The sequence below is a fragment of the Lepisma saccharinum genome, chromosome 8, assembly GCF_977018435.1.
Source record: "Lepisma saccharinum chromosome 8, izLepSacc3.1, whole genome shotgun sequence".
Taxonomy (NCBI): Eukaryota; Metazoa; Arthropoda; class Insecta; order Zygentoma; family Lepismatidae; genus Lepisma; species Lepisma saccharinum.
The window spans coordinates 52224130-52238153 of record NC_139236.1 but is presented as its reverse complement, the minus strand read 5'-3'; the positions used below and the strand labels follow the sequence as shown (position 1 = coordinate 52238153).

At 41.4% G+C, this 14024-nt stretch overlaps 2 protein-coding genes across 2 annotated transcripts in view; one reads left to right on the top strand and one right to left on the bottom strand.

Annotated features, from left to right (window-relative positions):
• The window catches only part of LOC145991001 (14 kDa phosphohistidine phosphatase-like), a 665202-nt gene that overhangs the window by 573698 nt on the left and 77480 nt on the right, over positions 1 to 14024 (bottom strand). The window lies entirely within an intron of this gene.
• The window catches only part of LOC145991000 (phosrestin-2-like), a 343551-nt gene that overhangs the window by 297988 nt on the left and 31539 nt on the right, over positions 1 to 14024 (top strand). The window lies entirely within an intron of this gene.

The following is a 14024-nucleotide window of genomic DNA, read 5'->3' as shown; positions in this document are numbered from 1 at the left end:
TTAAAAGATACATGTACTCAAATTGTCCAAATTATACCGTACCATATTCATCCACTGTATTCTTTTGCGATGTGAGGTTACATGAAAACGGGGGAAATCCATAGGGTTTAAAGTGACTGAAAATATTAATGAGCAATTTGGGCCAACGTACCTTTGAATGTTACTGTACAAGGGTCCAGTATCCCTAGACGGTCTTAAACACGATATGAAGGCAGTGTTTGGTCACGGTTTACGAACAGGTTGAAAGTTTAAAAATAGCCGTACAGCGTTCGACATGAAGAAGGTGGTCAAAAACTGGTCACCCTGGTCAAAATGGTTCAATCAGGTAACTTCCCAGTTGTCGTCAAGATGGCGAGAACCCGGGACTGCTCTCGCCATAGACGATATAGCACTAACAATTCAGCTACGTACAAGCCTCGTTACTGGGGCGAGACAAGTCCAAACTAGATCCAGACTTTGGTGTAACATTTGAGAACTTCACCTATGACAAATTTACTTTACTATGGTACTGCTTCGGAAAAACCAAGTAGAGCTACCAGTTTCTTTAGGTATGTCATAATATTTTGTTTATAGTACTTACAAAATCAATCCGTTAGTGGCAATGGTGAGCCTGTGTTTGATTTATTTATTGATTGATTTGGTTTAATTTATATCGCTCTTCTGCCACTTTTGGCTAATCGTGAAGATGAGGAAGAGTGATGATATGATGAACTTGCTGATGGGACACTCACAAGGAACGCCCAGGGCAGGATTCGAACCCAGGATCCCTGACGTCGTAGCGAGCTGTGCTAACCACTCCGCCAAGGAAGGAGGCACAAGTGAGGCTGTGCTGCTTGGTTGCATATATTCGGAATATTGTAGAGGATTCGCACCGTCGAAATGAGGCGTCAAACACTAAAGATTTATTAAGAAACGGTGTATGTCCTAATGACCTCTACATAAGCTGTTGGAGTGACATGCTGAATATGTTATTTATTCTACATATTTCTTTACGAGATCCAGACAAGAACAAATGAGAGATATGAGAGAACGAGAACTGTACAGAAGACCGAGATTCTGGCACGTCTTGCCTCGATAACATCCCTACTCGTAACTGGAACATCCTGTTAAAATACAGATGAAACTGTGAACGCGTCTCAAATTAGAACAAGGCGTGCCACCAAAGGAAGATAAAAAGAGAACTCTCCAGCGCAAGGTCGGTCAACAGAGCTATCTAATGGGCTAACTGCTTCATCTTCTCTTTTGCAGAAAAAAACAATGCGTTAATTAACGTACGCACTTGTTAATTATGCATATTCTTCCGAAACGTGAACAAAGGCATTATTCACGAGAGCATGAAGCGACATTTCAAACTAGTCCAGGCATATTTAATTAGCTGATGTGTGGTGAATCACAGCGTGTGGAAATTAGTAACTCTCATTTCTAAAATTACATTTATACTCCTCACGTAGCTTTTAATTAATTGTGCGCTGTTCTCTACTAAAAGTGCCAGGAAACTGTATTTTTTTTCAAGATAAATTTTGCTTACGAATATGAATGTATGATAACCAGACAGATATGATGTAAACAGAGTATCAACAATTATCATTCGAGTTCTGGGACTGGGCCTACAGTTTAATGTGGAATGCGAACCACTATGTGCTACCACCGGGTATCGAACTCGGGACCCGGATAGACATTCGACTGCGTTCGATGACAACGGGCAGAATGTCATAGATTTCTACATTATGTCTACATAAACGCTTTCCTTGTCTCTAAATAAACTAGATGCCAAGCTTGTCATCCAATTCGCTAACAATTTTGCCAGCTCGAAGGTGTTTCGTTTCGCTACTACAGCGTGTTAAAAAATTCACGCAACCCAACTTTCGTTGCTTATAACACGAAAATTAAGAGTTGTTTACATCGCATTATCTCGACCATAGAGTTTGAGTTGCTGTTTTAAGTCCACTTTATGCACAGTAAGGCTAATCGGGACTGGACCTACAGTTTAAAGTGGGATCCGAACCACTTGTGCCTCTACTAGGTATCCAACCCAGAACCCCTTGATTACAAGGCAATGACGCTACCACTGCGCCATGGGGGAGGCCTCTCGACCATAGAGATTTTTTAAAAAATGATTTTGGTTGCCAGCACGCAGGAAATTCATTAAAGTCTTTAAGGGTACATGGTAGACAATTAAACACTGTTGTGGAAGAAGATTTTCCGTTTCATAATTTTGGAAATAGTGAACGCAACTAATATCGACGACAGTGAAGAAGAAAAATGCAGTTGAGAGACTATGACAAAAAAAAGGCAATAGAAAACTGAAGAAATACTGATGAATGACTAATAAGCTAAAATAAATACGGTTGTCACTGTAAAGAAACTTATTATACAGAGTGGACCACAAAAAGTAGCCCGACTGTTACAACGAGCAAGTGGATAATGTTTAACTACTAACGTATTATTGCCATTAAAATAGTAAAAAAAAAGTCAAGTGCTTCTTCCCTGTGCTTTGCATCACGCCATGAAGGCGTATAGGAGGTTTGGAATTAGGGTCCCATACTTTCTTGATCACGGCCGAAGGTGACGATGATGTGCCCAGCACCACGCCCCTGGCCGCCTTTACCCCCACCAGTTTCCTCCAGGTACCCACTATATACGACGCTAGGTGGGCGTCGGAGCCGTTTGAACAGGTGGAAAATTCCCGGTTCTCCCCTGCTGGGGATCGAACCCAGGTGGTAGTCACAGGCCCTAAGACTGAGCTACCGCGGCTTAATTATTACCATTATTACGGTTATTATAAATAATCGTTATTTGCTAAAGGTATGGTAACACAATCACTTTTAAGGCGTTTCGGGCTCGATACTGTAGGTCCAGTCCGAATTAGCTAATCTTTGCATAAGAGTGGACTTCAAACAAACAAACATAGTCAATTGTTATTAAGAGTTGCTGGTGCCCGTTTGAATTAACAATAAACACTGGCATGGGGCACAACAGAAAAATGGGGGGGGGGGAGAACGCCCACCCTCCACCCGCATACATTCGAGGGTATGCGCTTATGTCGTGATGCCTAATAAAACCAGGACGTCTTTTTCGCGAATCTCGGGTGTCTTTCTGTGAGTGTCCCCTCGTCAACATCTAAACGCACGGCCATGAAAATAGGCGGCTGGGCAGAATTGCGCTGGTGCCACATATGGGAAAAGCAATGCGAGAGCGGGACAAAAGTCGCTGGTTCTCGCGCACGGTGTGGCAACGTCAACCGGGCTGAGTTGCCTAGTTCGAGCGTCAGACCGACCTCTCTCCGGGGCATACAGTTGGCATCCCTGTCCTTTCGAGCAAATACTGTCAGTTTTATCAATGAGATCTTTCATTCTCTTAAACCTCCGAACACAAGGGGTTGTGCTCCCAGGTGGCAACAGCGCGAACTTCTGCCACCCTACTAATTTCATGGCCGTGCGTTTAATCATTATTCATCCTCATCGTCACGATTACCTAGAAGGGCATAAAAACGATGTAGGAATGCCGTACCAAGCCGTAATCATAACGGTATAAGGGTACGTCAGCTCTGAAGCTCCTTGCAGCCAAAGTGGAGGCTGTTTCGCCCGCCAAGATCAATTCCAGCACAACTTTTGACTTCCTCCTCTCCCTATGGAACCCTGAAAGAAACCGAACATGGACATAATCGCGGAAGCAATTACGTACCATCACTCCGCTGTCAGTTCATCGCAGACTTTGAGGGGGAGGAACAGGAGAAGGGGAGGGAAGGGCTTTATTCTGCGAAACAACCACGCACCCGAGCAACCAACTCGGCGTGTAGGCTTTAGGAGGATCACCCTTTGTCCGCCACCGCGCGATCCATCAAACGTTCCCAGTGGCTTGCTACCGTGTCCATTACAAGTCAATGACTACATGCTGTTGTCAAAGGAACGGACGCGGCTATTATGATACAATACAAAGAACCCCCAATCGACACTGAACGAACGCTCCGCGTTATCAATGAAAGCTATTTTTTTAGAACGGTAAAAAACGCCATCGGGTTCTCTTTTCCTGTTGAAAAAATCCGCTGCAAGTGGAAAAAAAAAGATTAGCGAGCATGGATGCAATATTTAGGTTTTAAGGCAATAAAGAAATTGTGCGAATGCATATTTGTGTGATTAAATAAAAAGGTGCGCGGTAATTGAATGACTGTTGTTTAAAGGGTTCGGGCACGTTACGACTGCTGCTTAAAAACCGATATATTTCTACAGGGTGGCTACAAACAAGCAGAAATGAAATTCCCTGACATTTCCAGGTTTTCCAGGACAAAATTTACATTTTTCCCTGACAATTACAAACTAAACTAAATCGATGTTTTTGCAAATGGAAATAATAAACTCATACAGATCCACGTATGGTTTTGCTAAGTACCAATATTATCTTCTATTAAATTGACTTAATTTCTCTATTCTCTATGATTTGAATTCAAACTGCAAAATAGTGAATTTGGAAAATTATTACAATTCACAAGCTAAGGAAGGATTATGGAATTTTGTCATACGCAGTAAGTTTAAAATAAAATACTTGATTATTTTTAAAGTTACGACTAAATGAGATAAGAGTGAAGAGTGATTGATTAAGAAATATAATTTGTAATTTATCAGTCTCCTTATACATTCTCGGTATTATATGTTGATATTTCCACTGAGGTTTGGAACCCTCTGTTTGCAAAAACTATGAGTGCGGACTCATTTTTCAATGCATAAAGCTACTTCTCTCTTCTCTATAAAGCAAACAACTTAACTCTTGCATATAAGTGAAACAATTGAATCGGACAAAAGAAAGTGTCATATTTCCTTACATTATCGATGGGATTTCTGCTTCAGAACAGTTTATCCAAGTGAAGTGCTGTGAAACTGACAACATGCAGTTATACCATTAATGCTGACGAAAAGGGTATGTAAGTTTTAGAAATTTAACGCAAGGAATTTATAGAATTGCATTGTATAGGTACCTGATTTAGCTAACCAACATATTAAAACAGGAATACTCTAATAATAAAAGCTTCTGAAAGTTTATATACGAGGGGCATCCTGAAAAAGCGCCAATGGTGCCTATACGCAGCACTAGAGTTGACGAGCTGTATCTTTGCGGGTGGCCTTGGCTACTCCGCCAGAGTGTGAGAGAGATACGTGTATGTAGTTGCCACCTATTCACCCTTTGGGTGGTCGACAGCAAGGACAGAACGCAAGGGTAATGACGCGCAGCCGGTAGCTCCTCCCCCTTGCTACTGCGCAGCCAGGCTTGGGCAGGGTTCACCCGCAAAGATACAGCTCGTCAACTCTAGTGGTCGGAGAGCGACACACACACATGCAGGCAGGAAGAAGTGGCATGTAGCTGTAATCTGGTAAAGTTGCAATGCAGCCGGTTTAGGACAGTTCTAGGTTAAAGATTGCAGCTCTCATAAAGTCTCCCACCGACTGCGATGTAGCCTACATTGCACGCTCAGAATTTGGCACAGAGCCACCAGCAATCGTGTGAGTTGTGCAGACCGGACGTCGTGAGTGATAGTATGGTCAGACGATGGTGCAGACAATTTACGGAAGGCCAATCGAATGTGCACAACCCCATACAGCTGAGTACACACGGGCCCTTTGCATCACTTCAGGTGAGAGATCTTAGACCACTCCCTGTACAGCCCTGGCCTTGAATGTACCGACTTTCATCTCTTTGTTTAACTGAAGAGGTTTCTGGCAGGGCAAGGATTTGACAGCTACACTGCGGTAGACATAGTTTCAGTCTTTGCTGTCAGACACATATACCATGGGCATACAAAATTTAGTGCCATGCTACGACACATGTCAGAACAACGGTGGTGATTATGCCGAAAATTAGGTTAGGACTCACCGTTACTAATGCAATAAATTACAACTGATATTCTTGTTTTATTTATGCCTAATCGGTAGGGACCTTGATATTTTGTTATTTTTTTCAAATTGGTGAATTTTCTTATTTTTTATTTTTTACTATACGGTGTTATTTTTCCCAAAATTCACATTTTCATTTTAGCAATATCTGAAATTATACCTTCATGGTGTTTTTAAACTACTGTTTCAAATTGTAAGTCACATGGCTTAAGCCTCTTCGCGAGAGTTTGATATCTTGAAAGTTATTTTGGGAAAGTTATTTTCCATACCCCTTTATTAATTTTAAGGTAAGGATTTTAGATAATGGAATTTTGGTGTGGAGTTAGGGCCCCACACTTTCTTAATGGCGGCTGAAGGTGGGGATGATGTGATCAGCACCACACTCCTGGTTACCTTTATCCCTCAAAGTTTCCTCAAGGTAATAGCTTCATATGATGCTGGGTGGGCGCCGGAGCAGTTTGAATAGGTGGAAAACATCCCGGTTCTCCCCCGCAGGGAATCGACCCGGGGTCTCTCGCATAGTAGTCAGACGCCTTAACCAATGAGCTCCATTATTACTCGCTCGACAAATGCCGATGGTGCGCACTTAGCTTGGTAATTCAAAACATATCTCGTGCGACAAATACGAAGATGTGGCTCTCGTGTGACGGTAAATACGCACTCGATCTCCTGTTAGAACGCTGCCACTTTGCTCTGTGATGCAAATCGTTTTGATAGAAGTTGAAAAAATCGTGGGAAATAAATGATTTAATGTGGCTGTCGGAATTATTCCACGTACGTATAACTCTATAGTTTACTCTTGAGTAAAATGTTGGAAAACTTGCATGTTCTATGTAGACAAACATGGCCTAGAAAAGACAAGAATGTTGGATTTCATGGAATTTTTCTTTGTTTTAGGACATTTTTTTAAAAAAAATCGATAAAAACGCCAACAATTAGCATTTTATGCCAAATTCGCATTATTTCGATATTTCGAACGAGCGAAAAATGTGTCCAGACATCACTGCACATTCCTAAACATAATTTCGCAGCAATTAGCATTGTTCACGGTTTTCGCGTTTGCGAAAAATCAATGTACCTACTAATTGAAAATTACTTTCTGGCCATCCCTCGTATAAATCAGTAGCTGGAAAGTGAGAATTTAACAGGGCTGGCAGAGAAAAGTCAATTCTTGAAGGAAGTGATTTGCTGTTATGATTGAATGATTCGAGTAAATATGATATTAAAATATTTACGTATTTATTATTAGTATTTTATTTCATAATATTGGACATTAACTTCACTCAGTGAGAGATTTAAGACCATCTCTCATGAGATTAAACAGACAGGACAGAGAGTGGCGTTAATTTCATTTCAATACTGGTGTTGCAGTAAATTTGAGGTTGGGAGCATGCACTTGCCAATTTTTATAACGTTCACCAATGCAGTTTTATGTTTCACTTTTTCGTGATAGTATTCAATATATATCCCGTTTGGTTGGATTCTTCTTGATATCTAAGAATATTGCAATGTCATTGTACACGTATGTTAACTTGTGCGAAACCAGTAATACGTCAAGATGATAAAAGAAAGCCTTCGTAAGCACTGCTACATTCAATAAGGTGAAGTGAGCCAGAAGAGTAATAAAATTCCAGCAGCATATTTGCAGTCTAAAGCTCTTCTTGTTTATGCATGCGATTTTTGTTGGATGTTGCAGTCCATGCAATTTCTGTCGCATGTTGTAGTGAGATACTTCGTCGGGTGGCGATATTCGACAAAAATCGTATGTATGAATGGAACATATTTGTTTCCATGTTCCTTCAGTTTGCCCAACAAAATGCCTTCTTACTACGACGTCAAACAACTATCCGACGGCGCCACCCGCTCTTATCCCCTCCATCTGTTGACAAGTCCCCTTACTACTCCCATACGGACAAGAAAAAATGATAATTCAATGCATTTTCCACGTAATATTTAGAGGCTTAACCTTTACTCCCCCAATGATACCAACCATATGGTATCATCAGAGTAAGGTCGTACTGGCCCGATGATACCATATGGTATCATGGTGCTGATTACGAAATGAATGTGCTTTTTGGACCTTCATACTCTTATGTTTGGGTGGAAACTCTGACACAGGTCTGGAGGAAGCCTGGGAAATTCATATTGATGACCAACCTCCCCCCTCTCCGAAACATATCCATGCCACATTTCCGAACAGAGTTTCACATTTTGGCTCATTATTCAACTTGTATGGCACCCAGGAACATGAAACATGTTTCAATCTCTTTGGAAACATCCATTCTTTGAAGAGAATACTAAGGTTTGTGCCTTCTCCCCAAAATAGCGGGAGAAGAGGAGGTAAAATCCAGATTTTTGTTTTTTCCGTTGAAATTCGGGGGACGTGCCCCCCAAGCCCCCATCCTCGGTCCGGTGTTCTAAATTATCTGCAAAACAAAACATATCCGAAGTAGATTGCTCCCTTAGTGCCCGAGTTATAACAATTTTCCTCTAAAAATGCAAATTACCTATTTTTCGTAAAAAAAAATATATCACATTTTGGCTTATTATTCAACTTGTATGGCACCCAAGAACATGAAACATGTTTCATTCTCTTGAGAAATGTCCATTCTTTGAAAAGAATACTAAAGTTCGCGCCTTCTCCCCAAAATAGCGGAAGAAGAGCGGGCAAACTCCAGATTTTTGTCTTTTCCGTTGAAATTCGGGGGACGTGCCCCCCAAGCCCCCATCCTCGGTCCGGTGTTCTAAATTGTACACCGTTGCATGCGCTAATGTTTTAGCTGCAAAACAAAAGTTATCCGAAGTAGATTGCTCCCATAGTGCCCGAGTTATAACAATTTTCGTCAAAAGAGTGTTCGAAGTCAATGAAGACGAAATTCCCTGACATTTCCCTGACTTTTTTTGACACCTCAAATTCCCTGACTTTTCCCGGTCTGTCGCCACCCTGTTCTAGGATGAAAGGATGGATCATTAACTTCATTGGTTGGACCAAAAATTGTGGGTGCGTCAGCACAATTTGCACCCGTCACATTCTACGGGCCCAGCCCCTTACCATTACTAAAATAAACACGTGTCTGAGGACTAAAATATTTTTACCAGAGTTAAAAGCTGAGGATGTAAAGGGGCACTCAGCACAAACAAGGACAAAACACAGGACAACACACACAGCCCTACAAAGGATTATATTGGCCGTATGTCCAGACGCCAGAGCTTCGTTGGCCTGCAAAAAGCAGTTACCGAGGTGTACTACGTGGAAGTGATGTTGGCATTTAGTACCAGAAGGTCACCACTTACACGCCCGATCATTATCTTGAAAAATCCAAACTATCATAAAATGTCTCAAGTCTAAAACAAGGTTTCCTTCAGTCTATTTTAAAGTTTAGGTCCACTTTTATGTTGAGATGGGCTAATCGAGACTGGATCTACAGTTAAAAATAAGATCTGAACCACTGTATTGCGCCTCCACCGGAAATCGAACCCAAGAATCCTTGATGACAACGGTATAGCGGCGCTCGGCACAAATAAAAACAATACTAAGATAACACACAAATTATGTATGTGTGGGGTGGAGGGTATATACATTAGGACACACAACTTGGCTGCAGCTCACGTTGCCAATGTCTCGCTAACCTACAATCAATTACGTACCAGGCGATACTGGCCAAGAGAGAAGTTAAAATACACACCATTCCATCCCTCGGATAATTTCAAGATGCAGGGTGCGCTTGAACAAGGAAAGTTCCTAGGAACACAAAACCGGAAATCTACCATATTAATGCAGTTACAGATCTAACGTATTTGGTATTTGTGAACCTTTTGTGCCACTTTTGGCTAATTGTCACGATGGGTATCAATTATGATTGGATGAAAATGAAGGGCCCTATGATGCCGAAATCGTGAGTTGGCTAATCGGTTCCAACCCGTACGCTTCTCGGCTTCGTGATGGCGATTGGTACGATCACACCTCTCCTCCTTCATTCATCACCACCTCTCACTGTTTCCAGCTCTACGAACGTCGATTGTGGCATTGCAACCAGGCGACATCTGCGAAGCGCGTTTCGGCTGATTACACTGATTTTCCAGCGGCGTTCCAATAGCTTGGTTTGATTTCGTGTTTTAAGTTCACTTTATGCACAGTAAGGCTAATCGGGACTGGACCTACAGTTTAAAGTGGGATCCGAACCACTATGTGCCTCCACCTGGTATCGAACCCGGGACCCCTTGATTACAAGCAAACGACGCTACCACTGCGTCATCGGGGAGGCCGGCGTTCCAATAGCAGTTAACATGTCGGGTTAGGTCCAGTGAAGGTTTCTACCAAAGTTGTTGAAGGTCCAGGAATTCTACATAAATTCAATTCCGGTCCAGGAGAGAAAATCAGCAAGCGTAAATGGGTTCTGGACCGTATAGAACCTTTTTATCTGTAAAGTAATTCAATTCGGTCCAGGAACCTTTCTCCCGATCAATTTAAATACGGTCCAGGAACCTTCTTTCCTGAATGAATTTAAATACGGTCCAGGAACTTTTTTCTGAATGAATTTAAATACGGTCCAGGAACCTTTTTTCCGGATGAATTTAAATACAGTCCGGGAACACTTTTTCAGAACCAATTTAAATTCGGTCCAGGAACCTTTATTCCAGGATCAATTTAAATTGGGTCCAGAAACCTTTTTTTTCGAATCAGTTTTAAATAGGCTCCAAGTTTCGTATTTAAATGAAACAATACACAACTTGGATCGAATACGGATCTGACGATAAACAATTATCCACTTGCGAGCATGAAATACTAATCCAGGTGCTGGCTGTCTCGAGAATCTAAGGTACAACGTAGAAATGGGCGAAACGCAAACGCTGCAGTCACGTTGGCCCTATCCATGTAGCCCCATTCTCTCTCGCGCGTTCCTTCACTTGGTTGTAGCAGCACTGCCGTTCCCTGTTGTAATATCTGTTGAGAACACAGGAGCCTCACGTTACCTCATCGACGACTCCTATTGGCTGCGGATCCTGGATCGGATGCCAGAGCAACTCCATTGTGTTATGTACAGTAACTCTTCGACAAGGGAGTTTTTGAACCTGGCCCACGAGAGAACAACAGCATTTTGATTTATTCCCTGCGCTACATTTTCTACAACCGCAGTGTGACATTCCAATGTAAAACGTTCTCGCGGACATTTTTAGAAGGCAACTTTTCATAGATCGCCCTGGTCCAGGAATTGTAAAGAAATTCAATCCCGGACTGGGAGAGAAAATGAGCAAACGTAAATGAGTTCTAGACAGTGTATAACCTTTTCATATTTAAAGCATGTCAATTAGGTCCAGGAACCTTTTCTCTGGATCAATTTAAATACGGTCCACGAACCTTTTTTTCCAGAATGAATTACAATTCGGTCCAGGAACCTTTTTTTCGCATCAATTTATATACGGTCCAGAAACCTTTTTTCAATGTAACAATACGCAATTTGGACCGAATTTAAATTGTGCGAGAAAAAAAGTTCCGGACCTGCAGCAGAACCTAATAGAACGCATTAGAATTTATGGGTTCCTGTACCTCTAACAACCCTGGTTTCTACTAAATAATGAAACGTGGGGATTCCTAGCCCACTATTAAAGCCGCCACGTGTCTTGTTAACGTTGGAATGGGCAGTAAGAGTGAGAATAATTTGCGAGAGTTTCGGCGCTCTAGATGAAAAATCATCCCCTGTGTGTGTCATCAATTTCCGCACCACTGTTTGTTTTCATCCGACACCACTCCAGGAATCATTTTGCTTCACTATAGCCATATATCTTTATTTTTTTCTGCCCGTAGATATATGAATTTGCCGAACATACGTATGTGCAAGGCCTCCTCCATGGTTATCGCTGTCAAGGAGTCCCAGGTTCAATTTCCGGTTGGGGTACTCAAAACTTTAGGTGCAGCCCCTTTTGCAGACGCTTGGTGGCTGAGCGAGTTGCATGATCTCGCCACCCATTGTTCGAATCGTCTTGGTGCTCCTTTGTGTCTCCATCTCATATGCATGCATTATGATCGTCGCGATTAACGAAATGTGGCAGAGAAGCGCCGTAATATTGGAAAAAAAATCCAAGCACAACTATTTTCGGTTATTTAATCTCGATTTGGTTCCTTATTAAGTTAAGCGAAACGATGATATGCTTCATTTTATTTCGCTTTTTGTGCCACTTTTGGCTAATTTACGAAGATGGTGATGAGTAATGATATGATGAATGGACACTCACAAACATCCATGCCCTCACAACGATGAGAATGGATCATTGACGATTTACTTCGCGTTTCTTAATCGAGAAGAGAAGGACGAATGGTGATAAAATAACACTGATGAAGGGACAATCACAAACACACATGGATAGGAGACAACACTAGCCTGACATAGGATTATATTGCCAGACGCCAGAGCTCGTATACTACGTGGGAAAAAGAGGTTGAAATATGGGTGCCTTACGAAAATGTCACCCTTACACTCCGAGAATGAATCAAGATTAGATTAAACTGATGAAGGTGGAAACGAGTGAAAATCGAACTCTGTGCCTTCGGTAGTGAGATCGTAATTAGAGCACTCAGCCACGGAGGAGTCTTCTTGGTAATTATAAAATGAGTAAAGTGGCAGCGGCTATGAAGGTAAGCAACAGACGTCAGTTAATGAACATTTTGTTCCTACCACTTCATTTCAGAGCTACAACGTTCGACTTATCCTGTACGTATGCAATCCAACGCCACTAATTTTAGAAATCGATTACCTTATATTTACAATATTTTAGCTAAGCAGACACGTATCAATGTTTTTTTTGTTTTGTTTTTTTACAATAGACTGGTCTGTTTTATGCGAAAGGTGCAAACGACAACACAGTTAAAAAGAAATTACATGTACGATAATCACGAACAAAATTCGTAACATATTATCATCGAAACCGTAACGGTAGAACATGAGTGAGTCGGTAGCTGAGCGCGTTGAGTGCTGGACTCATGGTCGAAGGTTCGATTCCTGGCAAGATTTTTTTTAAAAGCCTTTCATCCATTTCACTTATGAACCACTCATCAGTTCATAAGGCAGAAAAGCGACGATAAATAAGAAACTGCAAGAACATGATTGAAGTAACATTTACGACGTGTCATAGTGAATAGGGCCCCCACAATATCAAAAAAATATTTCAATCAAGCTCTCCTGTGGGAATACTAATTTTCGTTTTACACTACACTGCCGTCCAGTCTCTATGCGAAGTGGATATTAATATAAAGTACGCCTACGACATCTTTGCCGTAAGTAAATGAAACGCGACTTGTAGGTTCGTGGGGAAAAATGTACAAAATCAATACAACTCTTAGTTCCTGCAAGGGACCACTAAAAGATCAATCAGTTAATATAAAAGAATGGTCACCGGTCTCTTTGAGTTTTGTGCGTACAGTTCATCAAATATCTCTCTCTCTCTCTCTCTCTCTCTCTCTCTGCTTTTGAAAATGTCATTTCTCTTTTCTTCTTAAAGAGATCTCCATAGACTACTCTTTGATATCAATGTCCATTTCAATTTTATTTTGCTTTGTAATATCCTTTTCGCTTTGAAAGCAAGGTCTCGATATCAGATTCTACACACACACAAAGAAACAAACAAATGCATAGAGAGCGAGAGAGAAGGAGCTAGAGAGGAGGAGGAGGGTTTCAATTTTCTTTTATAAACTCATATTAATGCATTGCTTTCAAGCATCCAAGATTTTATTTTTTCCAACAAGCTTTTATCTTCTCTTCATTTTTGTTGCAACAAGCATATTTTGTCATTCTCTGGTCCACATGAATGCACCCTATAGTTTATAAGCTTGGGGCTCATGAAGCTTCAAAGAGAGCGACTGTGCCTTACCGTACGCAACACCGACAAACTTTACTCATAATATTTTGCTCGTTAATGTCTCGTTTCGACAATACGGACTCTAAAAAAATGCAATGTGTATGCAACCACACAATACAGATTCACGGTTGACACCTGCATGTATTTCTTCTCTCAGAAAACGTACCAAAAGCGATGGAACGCTAGATACAGTATCATTCTAGAAGAAGCTCCGTCGCGGTGGATTCGCTGGGCTTATTTATTTTCTTCCCTCAAATTAGGCACGTATCACCATCCTTACATATT